At 53.0% G+C, this 19,688-nt stretch overlaps 1 protein-coding gene across 8 annotated transcripts in view; it reads left to right on the forward strand.

Annotated features, from left to right (window-relative positions):
• Window positions 1-19,688, forward strand: part of LOC110255791 (uncharacterized) — a 266,124-nt gene that overhangs the window by 211,256 nt on the left and 35,180 nt on the right. Inside the window, exons 4-5 of one of the 8 annotated variants that reach the window (XM_084981235.1) lie at window positions 2,767-3,297; window positions 4,003-4,821. The exons of 5 other annotated variants lie outside the window; for them this stretch is intronic. The gene's annotated coding sequence lies outside the window, so the exon portion shown is untranslated. Of the gene's footprint in view, window positions 1-2,766; window positions 3,298-4,002; window positions 4,822-19,688 lie in introns of those variants that run through there. 2 more of the 8 variants (XM_084981234.1, XR_014818933.1) reach the window with 2 other exon arrangements.

A 19,688-nucleotide genomic window follows, 5' to 3' on the forward strand; every position in this document is an offset into this window, starting at 1 on the left:
TGAATCACTTTGCTGGATAGCAGAAATTATCACAACTTTGTGCATCACCCAGACTTCAGTAAAACTTTAAAAAGTGGGGAAAAAGAACCTCTTGTGGGTTCGATCCCTGGCCTCGCTCAGTGGGTTAAGGGTCTGGCGTTGCCGTGAGCTGTGTGTAGGTCACAGATGTGGCTCGGATCCCACATGGCTGTGGCTGCAGTGTAGGCCGGCAGCTGCAGCTCTGACTTGACCCCTAGCCGGGGAACCTCCATGTGCTACGGGTGTGGCCCTGAAAAAAGGAAAAAAATAAATAAAAAAAAATTAAAAAATGGGGAGAAAGAGATTACCGCAAACTGGTCAAAAAACCAGAAAAAGAACAAGGCATCTGGCTGTACATTCCTTAATGATTTTGTTTTATTCACTCGGTTGGGGTTTGCTCTGTTGATTGGTCTCGTGAAGTCTAAGGCTCCAGTAGGAGCAGCCCGCGTTTCACCCCAGCCCCGGCCCTCACTTCGGGCCAGTGAGGCTCACAGGTTTTCCTCTGCTACAAACAGGAATTGCGTATTTTTGTGCCCTGGGGTCGTTCGCTGCCCCTCAGGCAGTGAGATCGCAGCGTCAGCAGAGACGGGGGTCCTGGCCGAATGCTGTCCCGGGTGAGGCGTCGTTTCCTTTATTCACGTGGTTACCCGAGCACAAGAGCAAGGAAGCCAGGTGGGGTGCCAGCACAGCCTCAGAAGGCGGATGGGAGCGATGGCGGGTTAGGCGGGAGCAGGGACGTTTTAGCTCCTGAAGGAGACCTGAGCCCGGCTTGGCACCTCGTCGTCCTGACTCTGGGCAGGCATTTTAGCTCGTGCTAAGCTCTCATCTTTGTCTATAGGAAGCGTGTCACGCGGCATGTTAGACATGAAAACCCCATGTGTTGGCTGGAGTGAGGGCAGGAGGAAGAAGTTTCCAGGCGGAGCTGACCCTTGGGGGCAGCATTACTGTACCCGGCGGCAGAGCGGGGAAGGGGCTTCCAGAAGGGCTGCAGGAGCCGCGCTGGGGTGGGAGGAAGAGCGCGGCGTCCTGGGCAGAGTCTGCGTTGGGAGGAGGCCGGCCCTTGGGTCAGGTTATCACAGGCCCCGAAACTCGGGACTGACCTGCAGCCTCCTGGGCCTTGTCTCCTGGGCCGTGGGGGCCACGAAAGGCTCTGAGCAGACGGTTTGGGTTTGGGAAGGATGGACGCCTCTGCAGGTGGGCAGCGTCCCCGGCGGGCGGGCTCCCTGGGACCTGCGGCGATGCGGGACGCGGAGGACGAGGGGCCTGGACCGCCGCAGAGCAGGCCTCCCGGACGGGACTGGGGCGCAGGGGCCGCTGATCAGGACAAGGAATGCGGGTGAGAGGCCACGCTTCGGGGGACGGAGAACGAGTTACACGGGGACACTGGGTTGAGACGCACTTGCCATTCGGAGAAGCTGGGGGGCAGTGGCTCCTGATGTCGGGTGCCCGTGATGGTGCCTCCCATCTTACGTGTCCTCGTGACAAGGGGTGTCGCTCCTGCTGTCGCGGATGCCTGAGTCCCGCGTGTGGTGACAGCTTCATCTGACTTGGCCAGGACGGGGGAGGGCAGCGGCTGGCGGGTAGCGAGTGCCTTCCTGGGTGGTTGCTCTTGGGTACGACCCCCTCATGTGACCCCGGAAGGGCTCAGATTCTGCCGCCTCCCCGTTTTGCTGACGGAGACGTTCTGGCCTCAGATACACGACGTCGTCTGTAGTCCCCAGTGTGATGGATGGTGTCCTGTCTCGAGTCCTGGGCGCTGGAGGCCGGCCACCTCGTTGAGCTGCCAGCCCCAGCGTCCTTCTGGGGATCTGGGTGTCGCGCCCTGGGCCTCGGTGGCCCCTGCAGCAGCACGTGCAGTGTCCTTCTGGGTGGAGATGGTCGCCTGTGTCTTGCACGTGTCCGGCACACATGGCGTGTTATCAGTCCTTTAACGATGGCAGCAGTGGCCTGCCGGGCACGTCCACCTGGTGTGGGGTGGAGCGGGTGCTGAGGTTGGGGGCCCCAGCCCCCAGCCCGCTTTCCCCTGGGTCCCCCACTTTCCTGTGCAATGACCCAGGAAGCTTCCCCCAGAATTGCAGCTGTGAAAGCAGGTTGGGTAGATCAGGAAGGACCTCGCTGGTCTGGAAAATCCACACGTGACCCCATGGAGCCCAGACCCCAGCCGCCCTTGCCTTCGTCTGAGCCCCGCAGTGTCCCCTCTGTCCCCGAGCCTATCTGCGCCGCGGCTGCAGGTGCCGTTCTGTGTGGCAGCCTCTGTGGCCTCGAGGGCACCTGTGTCTCGAAGCTGTGACGCTGTGCAGCCCTGTGGGCATGCATCACTCTTTCTGGAGAGGAGGTTGGCATTTGTGACCCGCTGCTGTGCAGTGTGTGAAGAAACAAATTGGAAAGGCTGGTGACCTCAGCAGGAGGCTCCCTGGCAGAGGCTGAGGGACCTGGCGGGGAGGCAGGGACCACACGGGGAGGCTGTGCCAGGCGCACGCGGCCCCTCTCCTGTTCAGAGCCCGGTGTGTGTCCCCCTCGGGGCCACCTTCGCACAAGGAGCCCGTTGTCTCCCAAGGGCACCCTCCCAGCTCCAGCTGACAGGCAGCTCTGGGTCAGCAGAGCCCAGCACCTGCCCAGAGAAAGCGCTGAACTTGAATCCGTTATCACACCCTCCTCTTGGGTGATAAAGGGATGGAAGGGCACCGCCCCTCCCTCACTGATAACGTGGAAAATTGCAGAAGGCGTTTGCCTTTCTCTCTCTCCCAGGACCGCTCAGGGCTCAGATCCTGGTAAAGACACGCGCAGGTGGAATTCCTCTTTTCTGGACTGAGTGGCAAAGAAATCACTTCCAGAGAGCCTGAAAAAATGAGCTTTTTTCAGAATGTTTGAATGTGTCTTTAAAATTCAGCATCATGATTTACAAAGAGGCAGACTCCGACCGCATGGTGTCTTGGCTCCTACACCCCACAGTGGCTCTAAGAATGAACCAGTGCAATGTACCGGACCCCGAGTGACCCCGACTCTGGCTCACGGCTTCCTCGTGTGTCAGCATCTCTCCCACTCCTCGGCCTCCGTCCTCCACTGTCGTTTGTGCCGTGGGCTGCTTCTGAGACTGAAAAGTGAGGAGGCAGAGTTCCCGTGTAGCTCAGTGGGTTAAGGACCAGGCGTTGTCACTGCTCTGGTGTGTTTGATCCCTGGCCTGGGAACTTCACCATTCTGCGGGTATGGCGAAAAAATAAAATAAGGAAAAGCAAGAAGATGTAAAGATACATGAACAGTACAAACAAACCGCATCAGGTGGGATTTTAACTTACGTAAAGAAAGCGTTTTTTTTTTTTTTTTTTTTTGCTTTTTAGGGCCACACTTGCAGCATTTGGAAGTTCCCAGGCTAGGGGTAAAATCAGCTGTAGCTCTGGGCCTACGCCACAGCCACAGCAATGCAGGATCTGAGCTGTGTCTGAGAACTACACCACAGCTCATGCCAACACCGGATCCCGACCTATTAAGTGAAGCCAGGGATCAAACCCGTGCCCTCATGGGTGCTATTCAGATTCGTTTCTGCTGCGCCACAATGGGAACGCCCAAGAAGGCATTTTTGAGACACTTTTGGAGCCAAAATTTCCCAGACATAGTACTTTCATGCTGTTCGCCAGATTTATGGGTAACTGCTTTTATTTGGGAATGGTCATGTTTAAACTTCTAATTCTTAATTTCTGTTTTTGTGTTGTACTTGTAGAATTACTTCTGGAATTTGCCACTTTCTAATTTTCTCCTTTGTGGGCTCTTTGGACTCCATATCCTTACATTCGGTTTGTGTGTGCTTTTCTTTCTCATCTGACCTTATGACCCTTGCCCCTGCCCACGTAGCCCTGCCCACAGGGCCCCCACTCCTCAGTGAAGTTGTCCATCTCTAAGGAAAAAGACCCCGCAAAACTTAATTGCTTAAAACAACAGCACTTCATGATTTCTTGTGACAACTTTTGCGTGACCTTCTTACCGCAGAGCGAGTCAGTGGGCGGTGAACAGGCCGACCAGCTGCGGGTGAAGTGCCCTGGTGCCCAGACCCAGCTGCCGTCCAGGTGTTCCAACTCTCCCAGGGCATCCCCTCCCGCGAGGAAGGAGCGGGGGAGGGAAGGCCGTGTCTTCAGGTAGCTCGTGGGTGTCGACGAGGAGCAGAGGCGCAGGGGAGTTTCTCAGTCACACCCAGAGCGGTGACTCCTGAGGGACAGGCGTGCCCACCCGCGTCGGCCCCAAAGTGCTTGGCACGCGGGCCTCGGCCACACCGGGGCCGAGGCGGCGTCCGGCAGCGCTCTCCCCCCCTTGGGGGGCACTGCGAAGGCCAGGGCACTTGGAGGGCCCCAGGGACTGTGGGGCAACAGTACAGTCAGAGAGTGCTCCAGCTCCTTTCTGCCGCCCTCGAGAAACACACTTCTAGAGTGATCGACAGTGAACCCAAAGGAAGGCCGGGGACGAGGCTTATGGAGAGACGTGGTCGCCGCTGGCCGTCCTTCCGGAAGCACTTTGTGGGGACAGAGTAGGGGCTTCTGGGGCTGAGCCCGCCTGCCGGGCCGATGCGTCCAGCGTCCAGGCCCAGGGACCCCTCCGAGGGCTTGCAGCTCCCCCCTCTCAGCGTCTCCGGCTGTGATAGGAGCGGTTGTGTCAGCAGGATCAGCCAAGGCCATTCACGGAAGGTGCTGGACGCAGCAGGCAGTGAGCTCGCAGGAAGTGCCGGTGGAGAAGCGGCAGCAGGAGAGGGAAGCCCGGGCCAGGACGGGACCTCCTGCGGGGCCGCGACGGGAGCCAGGGTCCCACGCCAGGAAGGTGAGTCACAGCGCGTGTCCTTCAGCCCCGACGTCTCCTCGCGGAGGAGAAGCGTGTGGGGATGACGGGACTGGGAGGGCAAAGCAGGATGTGTGGTGCCAGCTTAGAGAGGAGGCGGTGGGTTTGCAGCAGTGACAGTGGGTGGCGCTAGTCCTTGAAACGCGTTTCGCCTCCCGCCCAGGGAACAGCCCCGCGGGATGGGCACCAGGGCTCTTGGACGTGCCACAGCTGCCAGTGGAGCAGGGAGCCCGGCCCCCGGGATGAGCGCTGGGGCCTGGTCCCGACGGCTGGAGGTGGGGCCCCGCGTCCCCGCGCTCCTGAGCTCCAGGACTCCTGGGGACTCTGCAGAGGGACTTTCTGGGCAGTCAGGGAGACGAACGCTGCGCAGGACGGCTGGTCAGCCTGCAAAAGACTGTGCAGGAGGCGAAAGAAGGTGAAGTCTGAACAGGCCCAAGGCGGGCTGGGAGCCGTGGGGGCTGCTTGCTGGCAGTGGCCCTGCAGGGACATGGGCAGAGGCCGGGCGGTCTTTCTGTGCCCTGTGGGGAACAGCAGCCCCGAGGCCCTCCCGGGCGGCTCGGCTCACTGGCCGTCTGTCCTAACCAGTGTTTTTGCTGTTTGTCCGAACCCAGTAAGTCACTCGTTCCCCGGGACTGAAAACGCGCGATTGCCCGGGTTGCCCGCTGTCCGCCCTCAGCCCTCACTCACATCATTTGTCCAGGGCGCTTGCTGCAAGCGCTGGGGGCTAATGATGGAAAAAGAATTTGAACTTGCAGCGGCCCCTCTGCCAGATAAGAGCGGCCGAAGGGTGCAGACCATCCCAGGCGCCGTGAAGAGCCTCCTCCCGCCAGACAGCTGTCCCGCGGAGCCCATGCAGGGCTGGCTGTACGTCCCGGAGACCCGCCCTGACCAAGCAGAGCTGCTTCAGCCTTCTTATCTCTGCTGAACCTGCTTCTCCCACTAATGCGTGTGTGTCTGTGTGTACACGTGTAACATGGGGAGTTGGCCAGAGGCGGACGTGGGCTTGGGGAGTGAGGCTGCCTCTCTCAGCGCCAGTGTTTATTCATTTGTCTTGCCTCGCCCTGCACACCGAGCCAGGGCCCTGGACACCGAGACAGACCACATCTCAGCGCTTCTTCTTCTTCTTTTTTTTTTTGCTTTTTTTGCTTTTTGTTGTTGTTGTTGTTGTTTTAGGGCTGCACTCGTGGCACATGGAGGTTCCCAGGCTAGGCATCAAATTGGAGCTGCAGCTGCTGGCCTACGCCAGAGCCACAGCAACATGGGATCCAAGCCGCCTCTGCAACCTGCCGTACCACAGCTCACGGCAACACTGGATCCTTAACCCAATGAGTGAGGCCAGGGATCGAACCTGTGTCCTCATGAATGCTAGTTGGATTCAATTCTGCTGAGCCATGACGGGATCTCCCACCTCTCAGCACTTCTGATGGTGCGAGTGCCTCAGGAAATGCTCCTAGGAGGCTATGACTTTCCAGTCTCTCTTTTGTCACCGTGAGCATAGAACCAGCCAGGGGAACTTTACCATGGGTCTAATTAACCTCTCAGTAAAAGGAAAGAATTAGCTCTAGGACACAATTTCATGCAGCCATGTAGATGCCAAAGTCACTTTTCTCTTTCCTTAAGTAAAATGGCCCCAAAGAGTAATTTCACTGGGTCATAAAACTCTTCTTTTTGCTTTCCCACTGTGCGTACAGCGGGTTAAGGATCCGTGTTGTCTCTGCAGAGGCATGGGTTCGATCCCTGGCCCAGCACAGTGGGTTAAGGATGTGGTGTTGCCACAACTATGGCATCGGTTGCAGCTGCAGCTCAGGTTCGATCCCTGGCCCGGGAACTTCCATGTGCTGAAAGTGCACGTGCACACACACACACAAAACCAACCTCCTTTCTTTTTAAGTGACTACAGTTTCTCTTCCAATAGATAAGCAAGGACATTCATCGGCTGTGGGTTGTGGGAGGTGAGGACACCAGGGGAGGCTGTCCTGAGCAGAGGGTAAGAAGGTGCCTGGTGCATACAGCTGGGCAGCTGGGCTCTGCTGGCACCACCCTTATCTGTGGAGTGATAGCAGGAATCAGGGTGGATCAAGAGTCGGTTTTTCAGGATTGAAAAGTACTTTCTCATCACTCTTCTCCGATCTCTGGATCCCGTTTATTCTCTGCCTTCCCCACCTGATACATGTTCTAGTTTCCCGAGGAAGTCCCCCCGCCCCCGAGGTGGTGGTCAGCCTCAGAGAAGTCCCTGTCTGGCAGCCGTGGCCACGTCCCAATGGTCTCGGTCCCAGTGACTGCTGACCTGCTCTGCAGAGGCTCTGCTCAGACGCCTGGCAGATTGTATCAGGACCCACATCGCGACTCAGCTCCCGACTCTGGCTTCCTGTCCCAGATGGAAGGTTAGGTCAAGGCGGCTCAGAGTGGGGTTGGGGGCTCCAGCTGGAGTCTTTAGTGACTATCGGGGAAATGAAACAGCAAAAGAAAAATACGCCACAGGAGTTCCCATCGTGGTGCAGTGGTTAACAAATCCGACTAGACACCATGAGGTTGCAGGTTCGATCCCTGGCCTTGCTCAGTGGGTTAAGGATCCGGTGTTGCCGTGAGCTGTGGTGTGGGTCACAGACGAGGCTCAGACCCTGCGTTGCTGTGGCTCTGGCGTAGGCTGGTGGCTACAGCTCCAATTCGACCCCTAGCCTGGGAACCTCCATATGCCGTGGGAAGCGGCCCTAGAAAATGGCAAAAAGACAAGAAAAAGAAAAATATGCCAGAAACCCATAACCACAGAATAAAACTCCAAGGTCCTCTGTTGGTTTTCGATGTGGTAAAACTGAGTTTATACAGAGTTGCTCGACCAGTGTCCCCTCCAGCTCTGGTTACTCCTCTCTGTGCGTGTGCCGTTTGGCCCCTCAAGTTAGTTCCTCTTACGTTCAGTCTTTGGGTAAGTATTCATCTTGTAAAGACACCCCACCAGCATCATCGTTCTCATCTTTTCTCGGGGCTCCTTTAATTGTGGCCTGAGAATCATAAGTTGCAACTTTGTATAGTTTTGCCTAATAATTAATCCAGGATCTGAATGCATTTCTAGCTAGCGTTTTCCATGAAATCTTTTGAAACAAGAGAAATTCGAGCGCTGTATTGTAAACCTCCAGCCCTTGCAGCTGCATCCACTGCTTGCTGATGAGGAATTCATTGGGGTCTCCTGGAAAAACAGAGCTTACGTGGGGCAGCTCATCAGTGTGTCAAAACCGGCTAGAATTCATACGGTTTCCGGGAGGGGTGTGTTTGACGTCAGGCACAGGTGGGAAGTTCGTTGTGCGGGGCTTCTGTTGTCTTGTTCAGCTTCCCCATCTCAGACTCCCTCAGAGGTTGGAAATAGTCTCTTCTGCAGCTCTGCGTCCAGCAGCATTTACGTATTTTCTCTGTCACAGTCATCCGGTTTCTCGTGTAATTTGTCCCACTGGGTGGCACGAACTTTACCCCTTTGAATGCAAGCGTGAGCTCCATCACCCTGACCCGTGCCTTGTCCAAGGAGGCTAGGCTTCCGGGGCTACGTGTTCTGGGTGCTGGGCTCACGGAAACAGAGGCCGAGTTCGTCGTTTTTGTCACAAACGGGACTTAGTATCGTGACCTCGGTCCAGGTGGGGCCTTGCCAGACACTAAACGTATGAAAAGAATGCAGCTTCCTTCTGGCAGGAAAAGAAATTAATTGAAGGAAGTTGGCTGGGACAGGATGGGGCTGGAGACTGAAATCAGAGGGTTTGTGTGTGAGGCTCTAGAAATAACCGACCGTCTTCGCGTACAGAGGGTCCCACGTGCGGGTCTTCAGTCCTGGGAAGTCGTGTGTGTAGAATACGTGGCTTCAGGTTCTGTGCTCAGCCCTCTGCTGTGGAAGATGCAAAACTCCTCCTCGATAGGGGAGTGGATTTCCGATTCCTGGAAAATTTTAATGTAAAAAAACTGAATAAGGAAAACTGCCTTCCCCCAAATTTGTATTTTTATCTTGAGCGTCAGGACAATTTGTTATAGCATTGAGATAATTTGTATGTTTTAGGGTATTCAAAATATGTGCTAAGAGAGTTTGATATTAAGAGAATTTGACTGATTATATGATGTTAAAAATGTAAACTGGGGGATTAGGCTCCTGATTTTAGCCTCGAGGTATGGAAATGGGTAGGAGAATTTAAGGTTTTAAAATACCAGTTGTAAATACTTGGTAAGATGTGTAAGTTGAACTTAGAGCTTATGGATAATGGGCTTTTTGGATTCTCATTTTAATCATTTGAATATTAGCTTAAAAATTCTGGTGACTCGGGAGTTCCCATCGTGGCGCAGTGGTTAACAAATCCGACTAGGAACCATGAGGTTTCGGGTTCGGTCCCTGCCCTTGCTCAGTGGGTTAACGATCCGGCGTTGCCGTGAGCTGTGGTGTAGGTTGCAGACGCGGCTCGGATCCCGCGTTGCTGTGGCTGTGGTGTAGGCTGGCGGCTACGGCTCCCATTCGATCCCTAGCCTGGGAACCTCCATATGCCGCGGGAGCGGCCCAAGAAATAGCAACAACAACAAAAGACAAAAAGACAAAAAAAAAAAAAAAAAATTCTGGTGACTCTAAAATCAGGGTCTCTGTGCCCAAAGAGCCCCCCCCCAACATCAGGACGCTCAGGCTGACCCTTCGTATTGACCCAGAGACAGAAGTCCCGTCTGTCTGGAAGTGCCGCCTCCCCCGCTCCCCCGCCGTCTCTGGGAGGCTTTCCTGAGGCACCTGCACCGGGCGGCCCCTCCGCCCCGGGTGGCTCCTCACCTGCAGTGGCCTCTTCTGTCACCTCTCCGCCTAACAATCCTTTCTTCTCTCCCTGTCGCTCGTGTAACCCGGGAGTTTCCTCAGCACTTTCTCCTCTTTCTGTCCCCACCACCCACCCAGGCTCATGTTTGGTTCCCGTCCTTGTGCAGGGCTCTCTAAGGAGTACTTCACATGCCCCCGTGTTCTTAATCTTGTCCTGTAACCTGGGGAGCTTCCCGTTGAGTCCAGGCAGCGAGAGCACCCCGTGTGACCCCGCCATGAACCAGGGGTCCCGGAGGTTCTGATCTGCTAGTCCAGCCCGGGGTCAGGGTGCGGGATGCTCAGGAAAGCCCCAGAGGCCCCCGGTGCAAACTGCAGGGTTGGAGGGAGGTGATCGGAATTGGGAAACACTCCAGCAGCGCTGGGGTTTTAAAGTGAATCATCGGAAGCCTGGCTGGCGTGAAGGTGGGGGAAGAGTGAGAAAACGCTGACCGTGTGGGGCTCAGACCCTCCCCCTAGAGGGGGCTGGGCCTGTGCCCTGCGAGCCGTGGAGCCCTGTTTCTGGGGGTCTTGGGGGACAGAATGATCACCGCAGGGCTGTTTTCCTGGGCGGGGACATTGTCTGGACAACAGACAGGGAGCCTGGGCTGAGGGTGGAAGCAGTGGATCCCAGGCAGAGCGTGACTCGGGGACACGCTGGAACCTTAGCGTGGGCACAGCTCCTGAGGGTGTGTGGAGGCCCCGGGAAAGACACTCCCATAAAATCTTTGGCTCCAAGATGGAATAAAAAGGGAGATTGCAAACTACCTGTAAAGCATCCGGGAGGAAACTTCACACCAGATGCTGCGGGCACAGCAGAGCTCAGAATAGCCTACAGCGTAAATCACTTTGTTATTAGGAAATAAATACAAAGATAAAGGAACGAAGGAAAGATAAAAACCGGAAGTCACCCGAAGGAGCGAGGAAGGGAAAAACCAACCAAGCCCAGACGCCAGGAAGGGAAGGTGACTGACAACCAGCCCTAAATTTAATGAGACAAAAAAGGCACAGCAAAAAGTTCAGAAAGGATAATGTAAACAAAAAGTTGGTTTTAAAAAATATGAATAAAGTAGAACTTCGCAAGCGTTCTGATTCATCAGAAAGAAAAATGAAAGTAAAAACGGACATCCTTGGACATCATGTGGACGCAGCTTAAAAACAAATGATGGAGTTCCCGTTGTGGCGCAGTGGTTAACAAATCCGACTAGGAACCATGAGATTGCGGGTTCGGTCCCTGCCCTTGCTCAGTGGGTTAACGATCCGGCGTTGCCGTGAGCTGTGGTGTAGGTTGCAGACGCAGCTCGGATCCCGCGTTGCTGTGGCTCTGGCGTAGGCCGGTGGCTACAGCTCCGATTCAACCCCTAGCCTGGGAACCTCCATATGCCGCGGGAGCGGCCCAAGAAATAGCAACAACAACAACAACAAAAGACAAAAAGACAAAAGACACAAAAAAAACAAAAAAACAAATGATGACGCGGGATCTGTGGATTAAGCACAAGGCCCTGCTGTGGCCCAGGAACTGTGCTTACTATCCCGGGGTCACCCAGGAGGGGAATAGTACGGACAAAAATGTCAGAAAAGGAACATAGACAGCCGAACCACGTTGCTGAGCAACGGAAATTAACATAACACTGTAATCCACTCTACCTTTATTTTTAAAATAAAATTGAAAAAAGAGGGAACTAAAACGGAGGCCAGGCAGGAGACGCGAACCAGGGAGGTTATTTAAAATACAGTTTTGCTAGCGATGAGCAGATCTCTTGAAGACTTTCCTAGCTTTTCATTCATTGACTCATGCCAAACTTTGAAGTGTCTTTGACCTTGAAAAAATGGGGGAGTCAGTCGGTTTGTTGATCGTGGTGACGTGCCGGGTAACAGTTCCCGAGAGCTCCGAGGTCAGGGCGCGGCGGACAAATGATAGCAATGTCACCCCCTCTGCAGTTTAGTAATTCCTTTCCGCGTGTGCTTACACTTGAAGGTATTGGCTAAGTTGGCAGAGAAGGCTAATGCCAGTCAAGACAGGTCCATGAAGCAGACAGCTCTACAGACAGCAGGGGCTGCAGGTCCGTCAGCCGTGTCCGGTCACAGGTCCAGGCGGCAGTGGCTGCGGTGAGCCCATGTGACACCTTTCCTGTACGTGATCCTCCCCACCCGAAATGAAACTTGACCTTCAGAAATGTGTGGATGAAAAATAGGATAACTCTGTGCGACTGGAGGAAAGAATTTAGGGAAAGAGCTAAAGGTCTTGACCCAGCTCCTTTCCACAGCCTCCCGTCTCTTTCACCGGACACGTCGTGAAGCTGCCGTCTAGAAGGGGAGCAGGCAGCAGTGGACAAATGTTTCACAAGGCACAGGCACCCAGGGTGACAAAGTGGTTCACTGCAAAACAGGCTCGTCCGATCTCCTTGAGCGCCCCGAGGGCCGGCGGGCATGCTCACACACACGGGGACCTGAGATCCAAGAGCTGTGGGCAAACCAGGGGCATCTGAAGGGTCACTGTCATTTGGGAAAGTCTTCCATATCCTTGGTTAAATGTATCCCTCAGGATTTTCTCCTTTGGATGCTACTTTAAATGCAATTATTATTTTTTTAAAATTTTTTCTTGAAGTACCGTTGATTTACAATGTAGTGCCAATTTCTGCTGTACGGCACAGTGACCCAGTCACACATACATATACGTTCTTTTTTTAAATTTATTTTTATTGTTATTTCCCCCAACACACTTTTTTCCACTGTACAGCATGGGAACCCAGTTGCACATACAGGTATACATAACTTTTTTCTCCCGTTGTCGTGTTGCAATGTAAGGATCTAGACATAGTTCTCAGTCTACACAGCAGGATCTCATTGCTAATCCATTCCAACAGCAGTAGTTTGCACCCGTTGACCCCAAGCTCCCAATCCCTCCCCCCGGCAACCACACGTCTATTCTCCAAGTCCATGATTTTCTTTTCTGTGGAGAGGTTCAGTTGTGCTGTATATGAGATTCCAGATATGAGTGATATCATATGGTACTTGTCTTTCTCTTTCTGACTTCACTCAGTATGAGAGTCTCTAGTTCCATTCATGTTGCTGCAATGTTTACATTCTTTTTCTCATAGTATCTCCCATCATGCTCTATCCCAAGAGACTGGATATAGTGCTCTGTGCTGTATAGTAATTATTTGATGATTTTATTTTTTTAAGGTATAGTTGATTTAGTGTTCCTGCAATTTCTGTTGTACAGTGAAGCCACCCAGTCATACGTATATGTACAATTATCTGTGTGTAATTTCATTCTCAGATTGTTTATTCTTGGTGTATAGAGACACAAGTTGTGTGTGTGTTTATCTTGGATCGTGCAACTTTGCTAAATCCAGTTATTGTCTTCAGTTATTTTTTTTGTGTGGATTCTTTGGAGTTTTCTACATGCAGGGTTGTGTCATCTGTGAGTAGAGTTATACGTCCTGTCCATTTTGATGTCTTTTTTTCCTTTGCCTAATTTCTAGGACTTGCAGTATAATAGCAGACCCCCCCCTCCCCCCACCTTCCTAGTTTGGGGACTGAGGTTAGTCTTTGGCCACCGAGTGTGATCTTAGCTGATGTTTTCCTACATGTTCTTTATCATGTTGAAGAGTTCCTGTCTCTGCCTAGTTGGCTGAGTGCTCTTGTCTGGAAAAGGAGTTGAATAAAGTCAGATGCTTCTTCTGTGTCTGTTGAGATGTTGATTCTATTAATGAGGTGCATTACGCTGGTTTTCTTATGTTGAGTCTCCACGTGCAGTTCTGGGAATTTTTTGGCCTCTGTTTCTTCAAATAGTCTTCTTCCTCCTTCTGTCTCTCTTCTCTTTCTGGGACCCCTGATAGTGTACCTTAGGACCCCAAGACTTTGGTTTTTTTTCTTTCCATTGCTTTTCTTTCTGTTTTTCAGACTGGGTCATTTTAATTGAACTGTCTTTAAGTTCACTGATTATTTCCTCTGTCTGAATCTGGTGTTGAATACCTCTAGTAAAATTTAAAATTTCAGCTGCTTTATTTTCAGATCCAGAATTTTTACTTTATTCTTTTCTTATAATTTCTAACGTATTAGAAATTTACTTACCGAATCATTCATACATCATGCTTTTGCTTTCTTCTTTTCTTTGTCCACGGTTTCCTTCAGTTCTTTGAGGATATTTAAGACAATTTAAAGATTTTGTCTAGTAAGTCCAATGTTTGGGAAGTTTTTTGTTACTTTCCTTTTTTTTTTTTTTCCCCTGTGAATGGGCCATACATTTCTGCTTCTCTGCATGTTGTGTACTTTTGTTGTTGTTGGGAAAGGGATGTTTTGCATCCTGTGATGCGGTCATCCTTAGAAATCAGATTCTACCTCCTCCTTAGGGGTTCCTGTTGTCTCTTGATGGAAGGTGCAGCTGTCCCTTTGTCTAGTGACTTTTCCAAACTAGTTTTGCAAAGACTATATTCTTTGTCATATGTGGTCACTGGAGTATCTGTTTAGTTATTTCTGCAGCCAACCAATGACTTCCCAGAGATTTCCTTAAATAGCTGGGTCCAATAAGAAAAGACATACATACATACATACATACATACATACATACATATATATAAATATATCTGTCTCTAAATATCTGAGCCCCAGTGTGGGTATAGAAGCCACCCCAGGCAGTGGAGGCTGATAAAACGAGAGTCTGTGCCAGCCCCTCAGCTGTATCAAAAGCAATGATCAAAACCATACAGTTCCTACTTTTGGATGAACCATGTCCCTATTTCACAAACTGGCACCAACTAGCCACCCTCGGATCTCGGGTGCCGTGCCTGTGGCTCCTGCTGCGGAGCTTTGGGGGAGGGGGGGTCGCCAAGTGAAACAGAAACATTACGTGAAATTGTTCAGCTTCTTTCTGCATCAGGCACTCCCCTGGGTGTTATTTAACTCCAGGGTTCTCCCGCTGTTGCCTCCGACACTTCCTGCCAGCTCAGTCGTTTTTTGGTGAAATGACCCGTTCCTGGCACGCCGTACTCAGCCCTCTTTTTTTGATGGAAACCCTCCCACCCGCCCTCCAGGACATTTGTGCTTTTCTCGATAGAGAAGAATCCAAACTTTAGGCAGTTTAACCAAGGTCACTGCGTAAAGTCTTAGTAGAAATGATTCATTCACTAATTTTCCAAATTTGTTGCTACAAACCACAGAATAATAAGTGGGAAGATGGAAAGATGTCGGGTTGGAAAAGAGCCGGTGTGGCTAAACCACCCCTCTGCCCTCTGCGGCCTGCTGGGGATGGCAGAGAAGGGCGGCGATTTGGAAGGCCAGCTTGAGAGCGTGGGCGATGTTTGGTTTAATTAGTTATGTTAAATTTCAGAGGAAAAGACCATTGTTTAAGAGCCTTGCATGTTGTGAAGAGGGAGGAAAAAATCTAAGAAGCTGCTGCTGCTGCGGGAAACCACCTCACATCTCTGAGTAACAGGCTTGGGATGCAAGGCTCTTCTGGCCCAGAGCAAGGCCGGCCCCTCCCGGGCCCACGCCCAGGTCTCCAGCTCCTCGGGGTGGGGGTGGGGGGGGACCTCCCCCGGTGGGGTAACGACCCCGACCTGCCCCTCTCTGGGGATGACCGCAGAACGGGTTCCCTCCTCCTACTCGGCAGCTCTTCCTGAGGGGGCAGTGAAAGAAACATTAGCAGAGACACGTGTTACTGTGTAACATACACTGTCCACAAGGTAAACTGCTGTCTTTCTCTTCTGGATATTCACAGGGTTTAAGAGATCAGTTCCTGAGGTAGGTCTAATAGAAAATTAATTTTAAAAGTTTCACAAGGAGTTCTTGTTGTGGCTCAGTGGGTAACGAACCTGGCTAGCATCCATGAGGACGTGGTTTCGATCCCTGGCCTTGCTCAATGGGTTAAGGACCCGGTGTTGCCGTGAGCTGTGGTGTAGGTCGCAGACTTGGCTTAGATCCGATGTTGCTGTGGCTGTGGTGTAGGCTGGTGGCTACAGCTCCGATTAGACCCCTAGCCTGGGAATCTCCATATGCTATGGGTGTGGCCCTAAAAAGCAAATAAATAGATTAAATAAAAATATCATAATATAAAAATGTATTTCAGGTGTGTACAAATCAATAGTTTTCTACTACGTTCTATGCCGTCTGGAATGTTTATAACATGTTGTGAAGGGGTAATTACATAGAGGCATCTGTATGTATAAATTCTGTTTTTTTAGGGTTTGTTTTTTTTTTTTTGTGTGTGTGTGTGTCTTTTGTCTTTCTAGGGCCACACTATGGCATATGGAGGTTCCCAGGCTAGGGGTGTCATGGGAGCTGTTGCTGCTGGCCTACACCAGAGCCACAGCAGTGTGGGATCCGAGCCGTGTCTGTGACCTACCCCACAGCTCATGGCAACGCTGGATCCTTAACCGCCTAGCAAGGACAGGGATCAAACTCGCAACCTTATGGTTCCTAGTCGGATTCGTTTCTGCTGTGTGATGATGGGAGCTCCAGTATGTGTAAATTTTGAATTTTCTTGTCATAGAATAGAAGAAATGCTAAAGAAAACCCATGCTTATTCCATGGCTCTTGACATTGCCTTGAAGACCTTGCTGGGCAGCGGGGTGGTTCCGCTTAGATCATTACGTAACGTGACCACCCCAAACTGGTTCTGATGGTGTGAGCGGGAGAGGGAGGCTGGGAGTCTCAGCTTCGACCCTCCTTTTCTAGCTCTTGCAGCAGTTTTTCATTCTCACTTTGGACACGCTGGGCAGGAGAGACTCAGCATTAACATGGGCAGAGCTGTGACAGGGCGACCCCGAGAGCCCCGCCTCCGTGTTCTCCTCTGAGAGATACTGGGACTCGCGGAGCTGCTGAGGAGCCGCCCACCGTCCGCGTGGGTTTACGTCCTTTCACCTCGAAGCCTCTTCTCGTTCTGATGACTCCGTCTTCCTGCTTCTCTGCCTGTGACAGCCAGGATGGCAGCCCTGCAGCCCCGGGGGAAAGTGCACGCAGCGGGTTTCACAGTAGCTCCGTTGTGCCATCCTGCGAACACACACGACATTCCAGCGGGAAACCGACACCGCTGTAGGGGAGTTCACAGGGGGGAGGACAGGTGAGACCAGGTCATCTAATCCAGTGACAGTCAGGGGGCTCTCTGCCCTGATCCCCAGATCATTTCTTCTAAACCGTCGCGGTGTGACTTCTCCTCTTGCTCCAGTGTGACAGGAGAGGCATTTTCAATTTCCAGTGCACGAGGGGTCAGAAGCTCCTCAGAGCTTCCTGGGCTCAGTACGGAGCACTTTTGCTTGCGGAGAATTGGAAATGTAAAAAGAGAGAAAGAATGGCGTTTGCAGCAACCTGGATGGATGTAGAGGATGAGCCCTCCGAGTGAAGTAAGTCGGAGAAAGACAGATACCATGCGATGTCCTGACAGGCGGAATCTGAAAGACACTCGATGCATGTGAACTTATTTACAGACAGAAGCAGACTCACGGGTGTAGAAAAGAAACCTCTGGTTACCGAAGGCAAAGGGGGGTGAGTCAGGAGGTTGGGATGAGCAGATACACGCTGCCATATAGAAAACAGCTAACCAACCCGGACTGTACAGGGAACTCTCCTCAATACCTCGTGATATGGAGTTCCCATCGTGGCACAGCGGTTAACGAATCTGACTAGGAGCCATGAGGTTGCGGGTTCGATCTCTGGCCTTGCTCAGCAGGTTAAGGATCCGGCATGGCCCTGAGCTGGGGTGTAGGCCGGCGGCTATAGCTCCGATTGAACCCCTAGCCTGGGAACCTCCACGTGCCACGGGTGCAGCCCTAGAAAAGGCAAAAAGACAAAAAAATAAAATAATAATAAAAGAAAATACCTCGTGATAACCTGTAAGGGGCGGGAAAAGAATACATGTCCGTATAACCGAATCACTCTGCTGCACACTTGACGTTGCAGATCAACCAGACTGCCGTGGAGTAAAGCTTTTTAAAATTCAAATCTCTTCTTCGACCTTTTAGGAGATGCAGAGTGGGTTTCAGCAGCGTCCACCCCACAGGGCTCAGGCCAGGCCGTGGAGGGGACGCTGACGTCCTGTTCTCCCACCGCCCCGCTCGCTCCCGCGTCTTGGTTGTCTTGTCTTTGTTTCTTGCTTGCTCTTTGCCCAGCTCTCTCCTCTCCAAGTCAGAGTGCAGCCCGTTCTCCTGGGCGGGACCCTCTGCCCCCTGCCCTGGAGCACTTGCGCTCCATTTCCGTATGTACTGGTTTTAGACGCCACCGGAGGACCCTGGTCTAATCCCTGTTGAATGTGGCTGAAAGGAAGGTGCCCAAACAGTGCCCGGGAAGGGCAGTGCCTGCTTCGTCGGGGACCTGGTGGTTTCCTTGCGCCACGACCACGGAGCTCTGGAAGTGCTTTCCTGGACCCAGGATCTGGAGCTGAGCAAAGCTGGGTGTTGGGGCCTGAAGCCATCCCACCCCCTGTGTCCTTGACTCAGGACGCCCTGGGGCAGGCGGGGGGCGGGCTCTGAGAGAGTCACACAGGGCGACCTGGCTGGACTGGGCGGCAGGGACCCCTGCGAGCTTTGGGGGTGAGGGTCTCAGAGCAAGTCTTCAGGAGGGGCTGCCACGCTCTTGCCCGAGCAGCTTTAATTGGCCTGGTTTTCTGGGAGCAGGTCTCCGGGCAAGGGGGCCTGTGGCCAGTGCTGCTCGTCACAGGGACAGGAAGGTATCGGCTCTTTTCTGGGCCTGCCTCACGTTGCCGTGAGCACCCATGGTGGTGTTTCAGTTGTCACGCTGCTGGGACGTCGTGGTTTTTCCATGAGACCAGGACAATTTAACGGCATGTAATTTTTCAGCATGATTGACGTGTTGCTTGGTAGCATTTTTAAAGCAAATTTTAAAGTGAAGGGGACGATAAACCTACAAAACCAAACAATCTCAGAAGCTTCTCCCCCCCGACGCTGGCCCCACAGAAAAGCTCTGTCGTCACAGAATCACACAAATGGCCACAGACCTGGGCGCCTGGGGGGGTCCTGGCTGGCGGGGCTGGCGGATTTACCAGTAGCAATAAATCCTACGATCCAGGGGAACGGACCGCACTGACCCCTGTGCCAGGCTGGGCTTTGTCCGAGGTGGCCGCTTCTCCGTCGCAGCCCGGCTGTGGAGGAGGCGCCGACGTCCGCTGGTCTGACGGGTCCCTGGTCTGTTCACACTGGTTTTTAAGAAATGTGAGTGTCACTGCACAGGCTCTTCCCGCTGGGTGAACCCTGCTGAGCCGTGTCGTTTCCTCGGGAATAAAGCCCACTCCGTTGACAAGTGACGTTTGCCAAATGCTTCTTTTGCAGAAGCCCTTTCGGAGCCCTCGAAGAGCCCCTGCAGTTAGCAAAGGCGGTCTGTGTCCCCGGGGCGCCGGGCGCGCCGTCTTTCCTCTCCCAGGACAGACACCGGAGAGCAGCAGCGTGGGCTGCAAACCCGGTTTCTGCAGGCCGATGCATTTTCAAAAGCAAATATGACTGACTCTTTCGTGGCAAACGAGGGCCTGTCCTGAGAAGGCGAAGCGGGATGATGAGAGGGTTCGGATCCTGTGATACCAAGAGAGGCGGGAGATTTAGGCGTTTGTAGCCGGGGGCAGAGAACGCATAGCGGGACCCGAGAGCTGTCTTTAAACATCTGAGAAGCTGTCGGGTGGGCCGTGGATTCCACTGGTTCTGTGAGACTCCGAGGGCAGAAACACGCTGGAAGTTTTAAGGAGGCCGGTTTGGCTTGCAAGAAAAGTCTGACAATTTGAGTTTTACAAAAACCAGCCGTGGGCTCTGAAACCGTAGGGTGTGTTCCAGGAAGGAATCTCTGCCCCAGTGAACGAACACACAGGCGCTTGGTCTGGACCCCTCTTGGGGCACCTTCACACTCGGCCTTCGCGAGTCCTGACAGCAATTTCCACTTTACACAAAGAGCGGGCTTTGTTGCCCACAGCCCGTGCCAACAGCAAACTCCCAGCTGTGCCGACACCCAAACGCCACCAGGCTTAGCCGACCCGAGACCCGGCTCTGCCACCGCGACCTTGTCCAGTGGGTTCTGGGCTTCTCTTTCCGGCCCAGAGCATCAC

Source organism: Sus scrofa, chromosome 11, assembly GCF_054392235.1.
Source record: "Sus scrofa isolate SSC_HxYL_T2T_F1_AM1 chromosome 11, Sscrofa_HxYL_maternal_Yorkshire_Landrace_v2.0, whole genome shotgun sequence".
Lineage (NCBI taxonomy): Eukaryota > Metazoa > Chordata > Mammalia > Artiodactyla > Suidae > Sus > Sus scrofa.